Here is a 16,852-nt window from a genome sequence, read left to right on the forward strand (position 1 = left end):
TTATGGAATACAATGTAATGTTTTGGTGTATGTATAAATCATTCTAACATATTAATCATTCCAGATACTTATTTTTGTGTTGAGAACTTTTCAGAATTTTAGCTGTTTTGAAATACGCAATACATTAATTGTTAACTGTAGTTACAGGCAACAGAAGAAAAATGACAAATGAGACTGCATCAAACTAAAAATTGTTTACCCAGCAAAGGGAAAAATTAACAGAGTGAAAGACAACTCACAATTTGGGAGACAGTATTTGTGAATCATACATCAGATAAGGAGTTTAATGTCCAAAATATACAAGAACTCAAGCTACTTATGAACAAGAAAAAGTAACTTGGTAAAAATGAGCAAAGGAATTTTTCAGGAAAAAAGAGAAGAATTTTGCAGTCAGAGAAATATGCGTGTTCAAAGGCACAGAGGCAAGAAATATTGTAGTGTTCAAAGCAGGCATCAGTGTTCCAGGAGGCAGAAGCAAGGATACAAGGGGGCAAGGTGACAGAGGATCTAGAAAATAAAGGTGCTCAGAACAGGAATCTTCCTGTATTGCTCTAAAGGAATGGGTTTTGAATTATAAGAGAAGAAGCTATTGTAAAATTTGGAATAAGAAAGCGACTATATTTGAGAGTTCAGAAATATCACATAACGGAGATGGAATGAGGTGAAAGGCAGGAGTACCTTTTAGAAAAGGTTTTTTATGTCTCTTTCTCTTTTAATTTCTGTAATGGCTCAGCTGACTGCTGAGTAAAGGTCAATCAGAATAAAGATTAAGTGATAAAGCCAGGCAAAGTAACCCACACCTATAATTGCAGTACTCTGGGAGCCTGAGGCAGGAGGATAGCAAGTTTGAGTCCAGCTCTGGCAATTTAGCAACTTAATGACACCTTTTCTCATCATACAAAAAAACAAAAACAAAAACAAAAAACCCCAAAAAAGACTGGGGGTGTGGCTCAGTGCAAAGGCTCTGAACTCCATCCTCAGTACTGCAAAAGAAAAACGAAGAAAGAGGAAATGATGGCCATGAAGGATATTTAACATGTAGAATAATTAGGATTTGGAGTGGGGTGCAGGCAGGGAGTTCCCAGAGGGCCACGGCTCTGGGTGTGCGGCCCCCTGTGCCGCTGGCACTATGGCTGCTGGTGTTGCTGGGGTCCTTCTGTGCAGTGGAAGGCTGGGGGTGGCGGCAGGCTGGGTGGAGGCCAGAAGTGGCCGTGGAAGAACGCTATACAGTGGAGCAATGATCCGACCTCTCCTACACTGAGTTCGTGCAGCAGCACTATGGCTTCCTCAGGCTGGTCATCCTACAGGGACTCAGGGATAAGTCGAGGTTCCTGGGCCCTGTGCTGGAGAGGGAGTCTGTTGGCCACTGTTTGGGGACCATGTGGTCTGGCTCAGCACCACCAATACCTAATCTTATCACAAAATGGACCTATCCTTCCAGCAATATGTAGAGCAGCTGCTACATCCCCAAGATCCTGCTTCTCTGTATAGGGGCACACTGTACCTTTTTTTGGGGACAACTACTTCAGAGAGTGGGCATCGCTATTCCAGCACTACTCCCACCTCCCTTTCATTTGCTGGGAACCACTCCTGCTTATAGCTCTGGAATTGCAGGAACTGGCTCTGGGGTGGATTCTGGGATGTGATCTGTGGCATAAGCACTGGTTCCTCTACCCACTTGAGAAGACCTCCAAGTTCCACCCCAACAAGACCACGCTTACCTGGCTTCGGGACACATACCCAGTCTTGGAACCATCGGAAAGGCCCCTGGAGTGTACCATTCCGGCTGGTGAGGTGCTGTATTTCCCTGACCACTGGTGGCACGCCACATTCAACCTTGACACCAGTGTCTTCATCTCCACCTTCCTTGGCTAATCAGAAGAGGCAGGCCCCCACACACAAGGATATGTCCATGTACAGGTTTATTACAGGAACAGTGGCAGCAGCGGCAGCTTCAACCCAACCCACCCTCATCTGCTTTTCTATCCTTGTCAGCTTCCTGTGCACCCATGTCAGCCTTTCCATAAAAACCTATACTGGTGAAAAAAGCAAAAGAATAAATATTATTTGTACTGCATAGAAGTCGGACGAGAGAAGGAAGAGTAATTGAACAAGGTTAATTTCTTTGGGGATGTGAAAGAGAAAAACATGGAGAATTCCACAGGTATTCAAGCAATGACTCTTGGGAGAGGTTTTAGAGACTGGTAATATAAAATTGACAATCTTTAACTTATGTGTAGGCCTTAATCATCAGGAATGTGCCATACAGGGAAATGCCATGAGGAAGACTCTGGAATTTCTCAGCACTTCAGGGACTCAGTGAGGTAAGAAGAAAACTAAGAGAAAACAGTGCCTCAGAGACCAAGAGACAAGGGAGTATTCATCACCAATAAACTTTTGGTGGATTTTTTGATTAAGCCGTTGTTGATGATCCTTACCTACGTGTTACGTAAGTGGGATGGCAAGCAAAAGCAGCAATCCTGCATTCCAGGTCATGTCTGTGAGGGTTAATTTTAACTGCCAACCTGATGGGATTAAGAGATGGATAACAGATTAATGCTTCAGGATATGTCCACGGGGTGTTTCCCATGAGACAATTGGCATGAAGGCCAACCTAAGGGGGAGTTCCACCTCAATTTTGGATGGCACCATTCAATAGGGTTGCAGCTGGACTCAATGAAAAGAGAGGAAGAGGAAGTCAGCCTGTGTTTCAAAGGTCCATTCTGTTTCAACAGATGCATCCTTTGCTGCTGCTGTCTCCTCTGGAGATCAGACTCCAGTTTCTTCAGCTTTTCAGTGCGAACTCACACAAGTGGCTCTTGAGGGCTTCAGTCTCAGACTGGCACTCCATTCTTTTGTTCTGGGATTTCCAGCTTCTTGGATTGAGGAACGATGTGTCCTCTCGCTCTGTAGCATGCAAATAGCCTTTATAAACTATCCAGCCTCTGATCCTGTAAATCTATCTAATAAATTTCCTTACCTAACTATATATAGTACGTATATTAGAATATGTATATGTTCTGTTGAGTGTGTTCTTCTAGAGAACCTAACCCATATAATGGCTAAGCAAGATGGTTTTATATATAAATGATTGTATAAAGAACTGAGGGTCTTAGGGCCCTCCATTTGTCTATTTGGTTTATTATTTTGTCTTATGATCTTCTAAAAATATTAGGCCAATTAGTTTTAATATCAGACTTTATATTAAAGAGAAAATGTTTGAATTAAATATAAATACTGCAAGATTTCTTTGTGGATATGCTTTCAACACTTCATGATTCTAGGGAACTAAGTGAAATCTGCTGCTATCTCAGTCACAGAAGAATCAATGTGAACACCTCCCTCCCTTCCATGAAGGGTGTGTGGGGGCCATTTCATTTCCCAGCAGACCTCATGGTTTCTCAGAGAAGCCATTATTTGCACCTGAGAAGTCTCTAAAATTTTAATTACAGACCTCTCTACCTTTTCTGAATATGGAAGTCATAACATAAAGTGTTTCTGGAATGGAACTTCCCAAATGCCAGCAAAATTCTTAGTGGAAAGATAGGTGGAAATTAAAGAAAAATATGACATCATCCAAGAATTTTAAACACTTGTTTAATAGATTAATTCAACTTTAGAAACAATAAATGAAAAAGATTAAAAGGATTAAATGAGGAATATCTATTCTACACTTTGTAGAATTATTTGACAGGTTGTATTAATGGCTTGATGATGGTAATAGATATTTCTGCAAATTGCTTTTTTTCAATTGTTAAGTAATGCTGAATTTTACATGTTTATTTGGGGCTTTGTCAGTTGAAAAAATATAAAAAGAATAAATTAAATAGCCAGAAAATTAGGTTTGTTAAAAGTCTAGTAATTTAATTATCTTATCATTGTGTAGACTGATATTCAAGAAAATGGTGTACCATGTTAGATATTTTGTTGGCTTATTCTACAGTTTGATTATAGCAGTCTTTGGAGGCTAAAAGAAATTGGCTAGAAGTTATACTTAATTTCATTGCAACTTTGAATGTAGTTATTTCTAGCCTAATTTTTGTAGGAATTGGTTCAATCTATTTCCTGAAAACAATCCTTATTTTTCTTTTTTGACCCTGTGAGCTCTTCTTGAAAATGAATCTCTTAAATGACAGGCTCATTTAGAGTTGGTCTCAAATATTTCCCCCATCGCCTTGGTCTTCAGTTGGAAACCTGCCTGAATGGCCCTGGGTCATAACAAGCTTATTATAACATGATTCCTCTTTTGGAAATATATTCTGGTTTCCATAGTTTTGCTTTCCTATTAAATGGTTGATTTTGCCATTAAGCTATATATCTGTTATTTATAGGTGCTATTTCATTTGGTAGAAAATCCTCAAAAGAGATCTTCAACAGAAGAGTTGTTTATTTGTCTCTTACAGAAATAACATCTGGAGCTGCCCACTTTAGGTACATATGACACTGTGTGGTGTCATAGACCAAGGCTCCTTCTGGCTTGTTCTCCACCACTCTCAGCACCTAGTTTCTACCTCATGTTTTAAGAATGCTATTCTACAGTTGCCATCTTGTTAGCTTTCCAACCATCAGCACGTCAGAAGGGCTAAGGAAAGCAAACCCCATGGAATCTGGGTAATGAAGTCTTTTTTGCAGGTGACCACACACTCTGCCAACCCCTTTGGATTTCATAGGTAAAGAAGGAAGGAAAGAGTAGTGTGTGGTGGTACACACTTGTAATCTCAGCACTCTAGGAGGATGAAATGGGAGGATTGCAAGTTTGAGCCTAGTTTGGGCTATTTAGCAAATTAGGGATATTGTGTCTCAAAGTTAAAAATAATAGCATAAAAGGGCTGAGGATGTAGCTCAGTATGAAATCCCTGGATTCAATCTTCAGTCCTGCAAAAACAAAACAAAACAAAACAAAGGAAGGAAGGGAGGGAAAAAGGGAGGGAGGAATGAAGGAAGGAAAGAAAGATGGAAGGAAGGAGGAAGGAAGAGAGAGAGGAAGACCAGACAAGGAGAGAACACCAATGGTCTCAGTCTGCCACATGATCTCACTAAATCCTCCACTTCAATAAAGCTCTTCTGGATGTTAGCTATCCCTTTCCTTCAGCTTCTAGAAAAATAATTTTCATGCTATTGTTTTTATGTACTTGTATTTCTGTTCATGATGTTTTTTTTTCCCCATCTGGGACAAAGATCTCATGCATTGCAGGCCTAGAGCACAATTATGCACCCTGAAGGAATTCAGTAATACCATGATCAAAAGTCACAAATAGGTCCTGGGATTTAGCTCAGTGGTTTCGCCGCCTCCTTCGCAAGTGCAAGGACCCAAGTTCGATTCCCGGTACAAAAAAAAAAAAGAACTCACAAATATGGAAATCAGAGATAAAAGTAAATATTACCTAGTGCTGTTCCTGGCAAAATAAGGTTTATGTTTGTCTAGGAAGTTGCTTTGTTCCCTATGAATAAATCTCTTACTGGATAGATTGATGAGCTCCGTTCTAGGTCAGAAGCACTGTGGTCATGAGTGGGATCTCAGTAGATCTCTTGTAGCCTAGAAGGTAGGCCCAAGGGACATTGCCCTTGGATATAAGCAGGGGGAGTTCCAAGGAATAGTTCTTCAACACAGCAATGCTGGAACATTACCTTTGGGATTGACCAGTTTTCCATTCTCTTAATGAACTGGGAAGGAAGGAGAGAATGATAATGAATATGAATAAAATCTGCTCCCTAAAGTTAGTGAACAAATAAATAAAAAAAAATAACATAGCAGAATAGAAATAACTTTTCTGGTCTTGTTACTTTCTTTACTGATGAGGCTTTAATAATTATTAGGGGCTCTGAACTCCCAGAAACTCACACTTTAAAATCTTTCTTTTTATACTTATATTTAAAAATATTTATTGACTGAGACTTCCTAAACCAAGTTATGACTACTTTATATACAGGTTAAAAGCTAATGCTTGCTGTAAACTATTTTTATAATGGAAATTATTTAGGGTTTCAAGATAAATACACAACAGTTAAATTTGGAGTTGGATAGACAATGAACATTCTTTTTAATATACGTATATCCTGTTCCATATTTGGAACATAGTTACACTAAAAAAAAAATTTGTTGGTTTTGTGAAATTCAAATGTAACTGGGTTCCCTGCATTGTTTCTTAAGTGGCAACCTGTCCTTAACGGCTTATGCTTTTCTCTGTTCATGCAAATTTATAATATGGCATGTTGTTCCTCTCTCAAAGGTAGGGTTTGTTTTTCCATGCTATTAAACCAGTGCTGGCTTTGTGATTTGCTTTGACCCATCAAATATGGCCAGACAACTTAAACAAACTGTGGTTTCACCTTCATTTTCTCAGAGTTTAGTTTCCATGTAAGAAGGTTGGAACCAGTCTGCTGTGAGGAACCACTCACTAAGAAAAGGCTTCAGTGGTGAGTGAGGCCATCATAGATCCTGGGGTCCTAGTAGAGCCCTTAAAATAATGCAGCTTTGCAAGAGAGCTGGGAGAGACCCACAAACAAGTCATGTAGCCAAACTACACAATCAAGAGAAAGAGATGTTGCCCTAGTTTCAATCTAGTGTATTTGGGGGGTAGTTTGTAAGGCAGCAACAGATACATGATTGGTAAATCTCTTATTGAGAATGCTTGTCTTTGAGCCCATTTGAAATGATGACGTTTTAATGCTTAGTACAAGGTGCCTTCTGTTTCTGGCAGGATGGGTACATTCAAGGCTTCTCTCAATGCAAAATAAGAAGCCATAAAAAAAAAAAGAAGCCAGAAAAAATAGTTCAAAGCTTAATTTTACAATATAAACATATCTGTATTAGCGAAAGAAAGAAAGAAAGAAAGAAAGAAAGAAAGAAAGAAAGAAACTAGAATCCACATGTAGTCCTGAAGATGAGGAGAAAGGGATAATCTTAGGCAGCAAGGAGTTTGAACATGGATAGTTGAACTGACTGAATATAAACCCTAAACTGAGTGGGGATTCAAAACATATTAGGTTTTAAATTGGTAGTGACTAAGTTGCCTTAATGTAGGAAGAGTAATTATATTCTGGCTTTATGTCATCATTAAAACAAGTAAAACAAATTAATATAATGGATTAATTGAATGCATTAATAAAAGTAAAGGAATTACCAGTGTGCCTTTCCAACAATAGACACTCAGATATTATTCTTAACATCGATAAAACTCTGGACTCTTAACTTTAGTTGAATTTATAAAATGAAAAACTATTGCATTTAGTTCATCTTGTATAAAAACCAACTAAATACAATTGTGAAAAAGATATACAATGATAATGGCTTGGAAATGATATAGTTTACTTGAAGTTAAAAAAAATCCAAATAGTTCTACTACTAAACCCAATATTTTAGGTTTAATAACAAGACAACACCATCTGCCATATATAATTCATCTTGTTAGTTTCAATTGTATTATACTTACATTTTTGAAATTTAATTTAATTTACACATATGCTATGATTTTTATGGATTTAAATGCTGTATTCTCTGGTTTAATGCTTCTATATACAGTATTTAAGTATTACAATCAAATTAAAACTAGAGTGTTTAGAATTCAGTACAAAGGGTCCTTTGGAACTCAACCAATCAACAAATGTACAGTGTATTAAACAATCTACTAGGCAGTGAATGTACAGAGGAGAATTAAATTAATGTGTTTCACTTATGAAGTTCATAAGTCTAAGGACTAGATAGACAATAAATATTGGGCTTAGCAAGGAGTCAGAGAAAGAAAAAAAATGGAAACACAGCTTTTGTAAATAAGGAGAGGAAGAAGGGTTGGAGGAAAGGAAGGGGAATGGGGAAAAAAGAAGAATAAAGATATATCATATACAGGTACAAATTCCCTACAATGAACATGTGATCATTATGTATATCAAAAGTGTACCAATAAAATTAAGAAAAAAAAACAAAAAAGAAAGAAGTCAGAATAAAGTAACAATATCATTAAGAGGTAAAAAGATAGTATAATATGTTGTTATGAAGAACTCACAAAAGATATCTTTTAAGTATCAGAGATAAACCAGCAAACAATAAGGAAAAAACAGAATTTTCTTTTTTTAAGTTCTTTGTTCACCGGGACTTTACTGTTTATGGTGTGAAGTAGTAATGCAGTGTCATTTTTCTCTCCCCTGGGAGAGAACAATTTCCAGTGACTTCTCTGTCAAATATTCAGTTCTTATAGATGCGTGGGTCTGTTTCTGGGTGTGTGTCTAATTCCATCATTTCAGCAATACCATATTGTCTTAAGGTTTATTGTAATATTCAATGTCTGGTACAGCTAGTACCTTCCTGAGCTCCTGGCAAGAGAAGCCTCTTCTCCAAGCTACATGTCACAGACACTCACACAGAAAGATGTCTGGTATTCTTTTCATCTTGGTATCCATAAATTTTGTTTTGAAAGCTGAGTGACCAATTGAGCAAAAGAGAATTATAAGAGGGATTCCTGAGCTGAACCTTTGAAAAACCACATGAATATGTGTGAGAAGAGAAAATCAGTTTTGTCTTAAAATCCTATGAAAAAAGTATTTCGGTTTTATTTGTTTAAAAGTTTCCAAGTAGACCAGATTCCCAGATAACTGCACTTGTTTCTTCCTTTTTGCTTGGAAGTTTTGGGAAGTGTTAGAGCTGTCCAGAAAAGTGCAAGTTGAATTTGAGAAAGGAGCCTGTCTACTTTCTAGGACAGTGTAAAAATTCTGTGACTGGTTCACTGAAATCTGACTTCCAGAATCTTGTTCTAAAATGTATGTATTGCTCATGTCTGGTAAGACATACATGCAGGAAATGTCTGTCAGGTGGGAAGAAGGTTGTATTCACACATCCTAGAAACAGGAGATAGTGTGTGGCAGGTGGGACCACATAGGGAAACAATAGGTCAGTCAGGAGGCAGAGGAGTACAGGAGTTTGTGACCAGGGAGGGAAAGGGGGAGGCAGGGTGAGAAGTGTAAACAGGTTTGAGGTTGACTAGCTTGAATAATTGCATCAGGCATCAGTGTAAGGGACTGGCCCTGAGCTGACTTTAGAGCAAGGGATGGTAGCTCAAACTACAAGAATTTGAGACAGGAAGTAGGAGGTGGGCATGGATTCTGGTTTGGTTGCTTTGCATGTGAAAGGCTCTCAGGGGAAGCATTTGCTAGGTCACAGAGTTAGCTTATGCTAAGAGGAGGGCAGTCTCTTCAGGATGAGAGAGCATTCAGTTTTCAAAATATCAGGACATTTAGAAAGTAAAAACAACATGATTAATACAAATCTGTAGGCTATTTTTTCCCTCTGAATAAAACCTGACTCTTACAGATCAAATCATATCTTTCACAATTCTTGTATCTAAAATAAAATTCAGGAGATTATTTCAGGAGTTAAAATGGAACAAATAATTGTTCTTGTCTAGAGTGAGTTTTACTCTCTTTATGAAGCCTGCCTAACTTTAGGTGGGTAGAGAGCCAGGAGAATGGTTGTAAATGAAAACATGATAGTTTCTTAAAATGTTATTCCACAATAAGGCAATTTTAAACCATTCACTGAAATAATAGCTAATGTCCAATTATTCATTACATGTGTATGACTTTATCACTACCAAAGTATAAGTTGATACCTACAAAGATGGAATCCATGTAAGCAATTCATCAGGAAATTGAATTTCACACTGAATACAAGTTTATTATTGTAGATAGCTAAGTTAGGTAGAAGTATTATAGACAGCCAGACAGGGATAGGCCCTTGAGGAAGTTAAGGCAGAAGATGAGAACAGGTTACAATGGTGACGTCAAAGGCCAGGTTTCAAGACAGAAATAGAATGACCAGGTCTATATGCCTCCCCTGGGGATAAGCTGTAACTTGAGATTATGCTATAACTGGTATTACATGATCCAACAGAGTCTAGATAGACATCAGTCACCCAAGTGGGTGACCAAGACCTCCAGATCCATCCTTTCTTTTTTTTTTTTAGATTAGATAATTGAATATTTAATTAAAAAAAAATTTTCCCCCTTCCCCTGCCCTCCCTTCAACCTCTCCATCCCTCCCAATTTACAAGGACATTGTTTCCTTTTTTCATTCTCTCTTATTAAATCCATTTCCTTTTCTCCTTTCCCCTACCCCTCACATTTCCCCTTCCCCTTTGCCCCTTTTCTTTCTATTTCACGTTATCTATTATACCTTTTAGTCCTTATTTACACTTTCAGTTTCTCACACTAGAAAAACAATTTGGTATTTACACATGTGTTTCCTATTTATTTCACTTAAGAATATCACCTCAATGTGCATCCATTTAGCTATAAATGTCTCTAATTTCTCACTTTTTATGGCTGAGTAGCACTCCATTTTATAAAAAAACAACACATTTTGTTTATCCAGTCTCTAGTTGATGGGCATTTGGGCTGCTTCCAAGTTTTAGCTATTACAAGTTGTGCTGCTATGAACATGGGTGCACATATATCACTGTGGCATGATTCTTTTAATTTCTTTGGGGAAGATACCCAGCGGGGGAATAGCTGGGTCAAATGGGACTTCCAATCCTAGTTCTTTGAGGTGTCTCCATACTGATTTTCACAGTGGTTGCACCAGTCTACACTCCCACCAGCAGTGAAGCAGGGTTCCTCTTTCCACATAGCCCCACCAGCATTTTTATTGGTTGACTTCATTATAGCAGCCATTCTTTCTGGAGTGAGGTGGAATCTCAGTGTTGTTTTCATTTGCATCTCTCGAATGACCAGTGATGTTGAACTTTTTTTTTCATATGTTTGTTTGCCATTTCTACTTCTTTGTGTGTGAAATGTCTGTTCATTTCAGATGCCCATTTTTGGATTGGGTCTTTAAATTTGGGAGGTCTGATTTTTTAAAGTTCTTTATAGATTCGCAATAGTAGACCTTTGTCTGAGGAACAACAGGTGAAGATTTTTTCCCATATTGTAATTTGTCTCTTCACACTGTTGGTGGTTTCTCTTGCTGTACAACAGCTTTTTAGTAAGAAGAGATCCCACTTATTGATTGTTTGTGCTAGTTCACAGACAACTGAGGTTTTGTTCATAAAATCTTTTCCTATACCAGTGTCTTCAAGAGTTTTACCTAACCTCTGCTCCAGCCAGTTTAGTGTTTCTGTTTTAATATTTAGGTCTTTAATCCATTTCGATTTTAGTTTAGTGCATGGTAAGAGATATAGGTCTAGTTTCAATCTTTGACAAGTTAAACCCAATTTTTCCAGCATCATTTATTAAAGAGGCTATCTTTCCTCCACTGAGTGTGTTTGGCTTCTTTGTCAAAGATGAGGTGGCTGAGTGTGACTGGAGTTGTTCCTGCATCTTTTAATCTGTTCCACTGGTCCTCAGGTCTGGTTTTTTTTGTTTTTTTTTTGCCAGTGCCATGCTGTTTTTAGCTTTGTAGTAGAGTTTCAAGCTGGGGTTGTAATACCCCCTGCTGTGAATCTGTTACCTAGAATTGCTTTTGCTATTCTGGGTCTCTTCTTGTTCCAAATGAATTTTTGGATTGTTGTTTCAAGGTCCATGAAGTATGCTGCTGGGATTTGAATTGGGATTGCATTGAATCTATACAGCAGTTTTGGAAGTATGACCATTTTCACTATATTAATCCTTCCTACCCAGGAGCGGGGGATGTCTTTCTGTTTTCTGATATCATCTTCAATCTCTCTTTTCAAAGTGCTATAGTTTTCAGAGAAGAGGTCTTTGATTTCTTTCATTAGGTTGATTCCTAGGTATTTCAGTTTTTTGGATGCTATTGTGAAAGGAATTGTCTGCCCTATTTCTCTCAGTGAGTCTGTTGTTCATGTAGAGGAAAGTTATTGATTTTTGTGTGTTGATCTTGTAACCACCTACTTGACTGAATTTGGTTATTAAGTCTAGAAGATTTTTGGTGGCGTTCTTGGGGTCTTCTATATAGACTATCATGTCATCTACAAATAATGACAATTTGACTTCTTTATTTCGTATCTTTAATCTTTTCTTTCTCTTGTCTAATTGCCATGGCTAATGTTGCCAAAACTATATTGAACAAGAGTGGTGATAGTGGACATCCTTGTCTTGTTCCTGATTTTAGTGTGAAGGATTTCAGATTTTGACCCTTTAGTATGATACTGGCTGTTGGTTTTTCATAGATGGCTTTTATCAGATTGAGGTAGAGACCAACTATTCCAATTTTTTTTAGGGTTTTTATTATAAATGCATGTTGAATTTTGTCAAATGCTTTTTCTGCATCTATTGAGATGATCATATGGTTTTTGTCCTTGGCTCTATTGATATAGTGTATTACATTGTTTGGTTTGCATATGTTGAATCATCCTTGCATCCCTGGAATGCATCCCACTTGGTTAGGGTGTATGATCTTCTTGATAATCTTCTGCATTCTATTTGCCACTATCTTATTAAGGATTTTTGCATCTATGTTCACTAGTGAGATTGGCCTATAGTTCTCTTTTTCAGTTGGGTCTTTCTCTGCTTTGGGGTTTCAAGGAATGGATTTGGGAATATTGCTTCCTTTTAAATTTCATTGAAGAGTTTAAAGAGTAGTGGCAGAAGTTCCTCTCTAAATGTCTTGTAGAATTCAGTGGTGAAGCCGTCAGGACCTGGGCTTTTCTTTTCTTTTCTTTTTTTGGTACCGGGATCGAACTTGGGTCCTTGCGCTTGCGTAGCAGGCGGCGAAACTACTGAGCTAAGCTAAATCCCCTGCCAGACCTGGGCTTTTCTTAGTTGGTAAGTTTTTAATTACATTTTCAATTTCATTGGTTGACATTGCATTGTTTAGAATTTTTAGGTCTGCTTCCTTCAACTTTGGTAATTCTTATGTGACTAGGAATCTGTCTTATTTCTTCTGTTTTCCATCTTATTGGCATATAGGTTCTCAAATTAGGTATTGATTGTCCTCTGGATATCTGCTGGGTCTGTTGTAATTTCACCCTTTTCATTCCTAATTGCATGGATTTGGGCTTTTTCTTTCCTTTTTCTGATAAGGTTGGCTAAGGGTTTGTCTATTTTGTTTATTCTTTTGAAGAACCAACTCTTGGCTTCATTGATTTTTTGTATCATTCTCTTAGTCTCCATTGCATTGATTTCTCCTCTGATCTTTATAATTTCCTCCCTTGTATGAGCTTTGGGGTTGTCCTGCTCTTCTTTTTCTAGAAGCTTGAGGTTCAGCATCAGGTTGTTTAATTGGGCTTGTTCTGTTTTCCTAATAAGTGTATTCACTGCTATGAATTTCCCTCGTAAGACTGCTTTCATTGTGTCCCATAGATTCCAATATGTTGTACTGTCATTGTCATTTAATTGAAGGAACTGTCTGATTTCTTCTTTAATTTCCTCTGTGACCCATTGGTTATTCAGAAGTGTGTTGTTCAATTTCCATGTGTTTATGAGATTCTTGTGGTTTCTTTTGCTATGGATCTCCAATTTCATCGCACTATGGACTGATAATATACAGGGGATAACTTCAATTCCTTTGCAATTGCCTAAATATGTTCTATGAGCAAGTATGTGTTCTATTTTGGAGAACAATCCGTGTGCAGCTGAAAAGTATGTGTATTTTGATTTTGTGGGATGGAACTCTCTGTAAACATCTGTCACATCTCTAAACATCTGTAAACATTTGTTCAAAAGTTTGATTGAGTTCTAGTATTTCGTTGCTTGTTTTTTGTCTAGTTGATCTATTTGTGACAGTGGGGTATCAAGGTCCCCCACTACTATTGTATTAGTGCATATATGACTTTTCATGTCCACTAGTATTTGTTTTATATAGTTGAACGCACTAGTGTTTGATGCATAGATATTTATGATAGCCTTCTCTTCCTCTTGGATTGTTCCCTTTACAAGAATGTAGTGTCCTTCTTTGTCTCTCTTAATCAGTGTTGGTTTGAAATTCACTTGATCTGCAAAGAGGATAGCTACTCCTGCTTTTTTTTGGATTCCTGTCACATGGAGTATTGTTTTCTACCCTTTAACTTTCAGTCTATGAGTTTCTTTTTGAATGAAATGTGTTTCTCTTATGCAGCATATTGTTGGATCTTGCTTCTTGACCCGTTCTGCCACTCTATTTCTTTTGATTGGCGAGTTGAGACCATTAACATTAATGGCTATAATTGATATATATTGAGTTATCATTGTCTTGATTTTTTCTTTTTGTTGGATTCTCCCCGTTTGCTTTTAATTTCTTGTCCTGCCCTCTGGATTCATTCTGCTGGGCTTCCTGTGGTTGTGATTCTCGTTGTCTTTTCCTAGGATTTTTGTCTAAAGTTTTTTGTAGTGCTGGTTTAGTATTCATGAAATTCCTAAGGTGCTCTTTGTCATGAAAATATCTTATTTCACCATCAATTTTGAAAGATAGTTTTGCAGGGTACATCAATCTGAGTTAGAGTTTGCTTTCCTTTAGGGTTTGAAATACATCATTCCAACTTCTTGAGGGTTTGTGTTGAGAAGTTTGCTATGATTCTGATGGAATTTCCTTTGTATGTGATTTGTTTCTTTTCTCGAACTGCTTGTAGAACTTTGTTCTTCTGTTGGGTTTCTGGAATCTTAACAATTATATGCCTATGTGTAGATTTTTTTTGATCAAGGCTATTTGGAGTCCTATATGCCTCACTTATCTGTATGTCAAGCTCTTTTCCCCTGCTTGAGAAGCTTTCTGCCATCACTTCTGTCAACAGTTTTTTTAATGTCATCTCCATTCGCTCCTGTTTCTTCTTTGACTTCAGTCAGTCTTATGTTATTCTTCTTTGCATCATGTAGCAGCTGCTGGATTGATTTCTCATGGTCCCTTAAAATTTTAAAGCAATTTTTCTTTTCCTGGTCACTAATTGCAATCTTATCTCCTATATCTGAAATTCTGTCTTCACATTGGCTCATTCTGCTGTGTGGACTTTCAGTGGAGTTTTTAATCTCCTGGAAATCTGTTTGCATCTGTTTTATGGATTCCATTTGTTTCCTATGTTGATATTCTATCATGCTCCTCAGCTCCTCTTTTTTTATCTGTGTCCTCTCTAGATTTATTAATCTAGATGAGGATTAATAATGCAATGTCTTGCACTATGGGCACAATCTCTGCTGTTATATGAGAAATTATTTCTGAATTCATTTTTTCCAGATCCCATTTCTTTGCCAGTTCAGGGAGTCCAGGTGGTTGAGTATCAAAGTGTTCCTTCTCATTTCTCTTTGGGGTTGCTGTAGGTGATCTGGAAGTCTGGTTCTGAGGCTTGTTTACATGCCTTCTCATTTCGATGCAGGGTGGGAGGTGGGTGGTCCTGACGCTCACATGGCTCACCTCCTCTGTTCTGGGAGTGGTGGTAGGTTGGACTGGCAGCCTCCTACTCTGCACTGGGTGCTGTGGCATGTTGACCTGGAAGCCTCCCCTGGCCTAGGAGAATCAACTTGAGTTACAACCAGCCCTCACAAATGAATTGTGTTTGGAAGTCAGGGTTCCAGTGTAGTAGAGCTGAATCTCCAATTCTCTCCCTCCTTTTCCAAGCTTCTTATTCTCTACTCATTTGGTCTTTTAGGTGACTAGCCCCATCCTGACTCATACTTTCTTAAAAATGTCTTTGTTCATTTCAACCTTTGCTATGTGACCTGCTTCCCTACTGGATCAATAATAGCTAAGAGGCTATATTTCTAATCTTATTGGTTGACTATAGTTTAGATTCAAGTTATACCCATCTCAGAATTTTGTACTTACTTCGTGATTTTGCTCTATAAACATTCTCAGTGAAGTGGGCTCTCTGGCAACCCAATTTTGGGTCCCCTCCTGTCTCTTAGAAGCTATCATTCAATAAATTTTTCCAACTCTTAACCTCCATTGTTCCTTAGAATTCACTCTTTGATTTCAGGAAACACAAACTTGATATATCTAGTAGGTTGGGAGTTACATTTTTTCCCCTATATCATTATGGTGCAAATAAATTTTATTGGGCATATTTATAATACTGTATGCCTCTAGGATACCTATCATTGAGAAATATAATGATAAATATCATAATTCAACAGAAGTTAGAAAAGGTCATGACCATATTTACTTTTTGGAACTATAATTCTACAATAGAACTCTAAAAACATACAATGGGCCAAATATAGAATGCTATCTGTTTTTAAAAATAAATTCCTATTGGAAATTAGTCATGTGTAATATTTCATGTTTTTTATATAAGTTTTCATGTTATATCATTGGAATTGAGTAGTTGAGATAGAAACCTAGCCTGCAAAGCCAAAAATACTCTGTAGCCTTGCTCTGAAGGATAGATTGAAATGAAAGAGAGAATTTTATATGTAAATTAATAAAAAACTATTATTATAGAAAGATACAGTGATAATAGGAGCATAGAGCAATCAGATGATATGGAATCCTCAGAACTTCATGACCACGGTGGGGGTATAGCTCAATGGTATATTACTTTCCTAGCATATATGATGTCCTAGATTTAGATCACAATACCACAACAAGGACAACAAGAAAAGTCTATCACCAATGGGTGAGACAATAAAGGATAAAGTCGAGCAAGAAACCAAGATGAATGAGATGTTCTCATTCAGAGTGACAGGGTGGAACTTGTTTCCCTTAACTGAGATAGGAACCATATTCAAAGCTGAAAGTGAATGTGTGTGTACATGTGTGTGCACATATTATATTAGGCAATGGCTGTTGTACATATATAAGAGTTCAATGGAAAACATGAAGATTCATGACAACAATTTGAATTTTGAATACCTATAGAGTAATAAGTAAAGAGTCTTAGACAAAGGATATTAAAGATGTAGATTTCATGGAAACTAGAACATAGATATTTTACAGACATGAACAAATGAATCTATCTAGACAGAGTGAGAATGGAGAGAAATGAATGGAGACAAATGA

At 37.4% G+C, this 16,852-nt stretch overlaps 1 long non-coding RNA gene and 1 pseudogene across 1 annotated transcript in view; both read left to right on the forward strand.

The window, feature by feature from the left end:
• The window catches only part of LOC147823397 (uncharacterized), a 196,996-nt gene that overhangs the window by 29,375 nt on the left and 150,769 nt on the right, over positions 1-16,852 (forward strand). The window lies entirely within an intron of this gene.
• On the forward strand, positions 969-5,955 carry LOC147823398 (jmjC domain-containing protein 8 pseudogene; annotated as a pseudogene).

Source organism: Heterocephalus glaber, unplaced genomic scaffold (assembly GCF_053883595.1).
Source record: "Heterocephalus glaber isolate CG9 unplaced genomic scaffold, H.glaber_assembly_v1.0 deba00001586, whole genome shotgun sequence".
NCBI lineage: Eukaryota > Metazoa > Chordata > Mammalia > Rodentia > Bathyergidae > Heterocephalus > Heterocephalus glaber.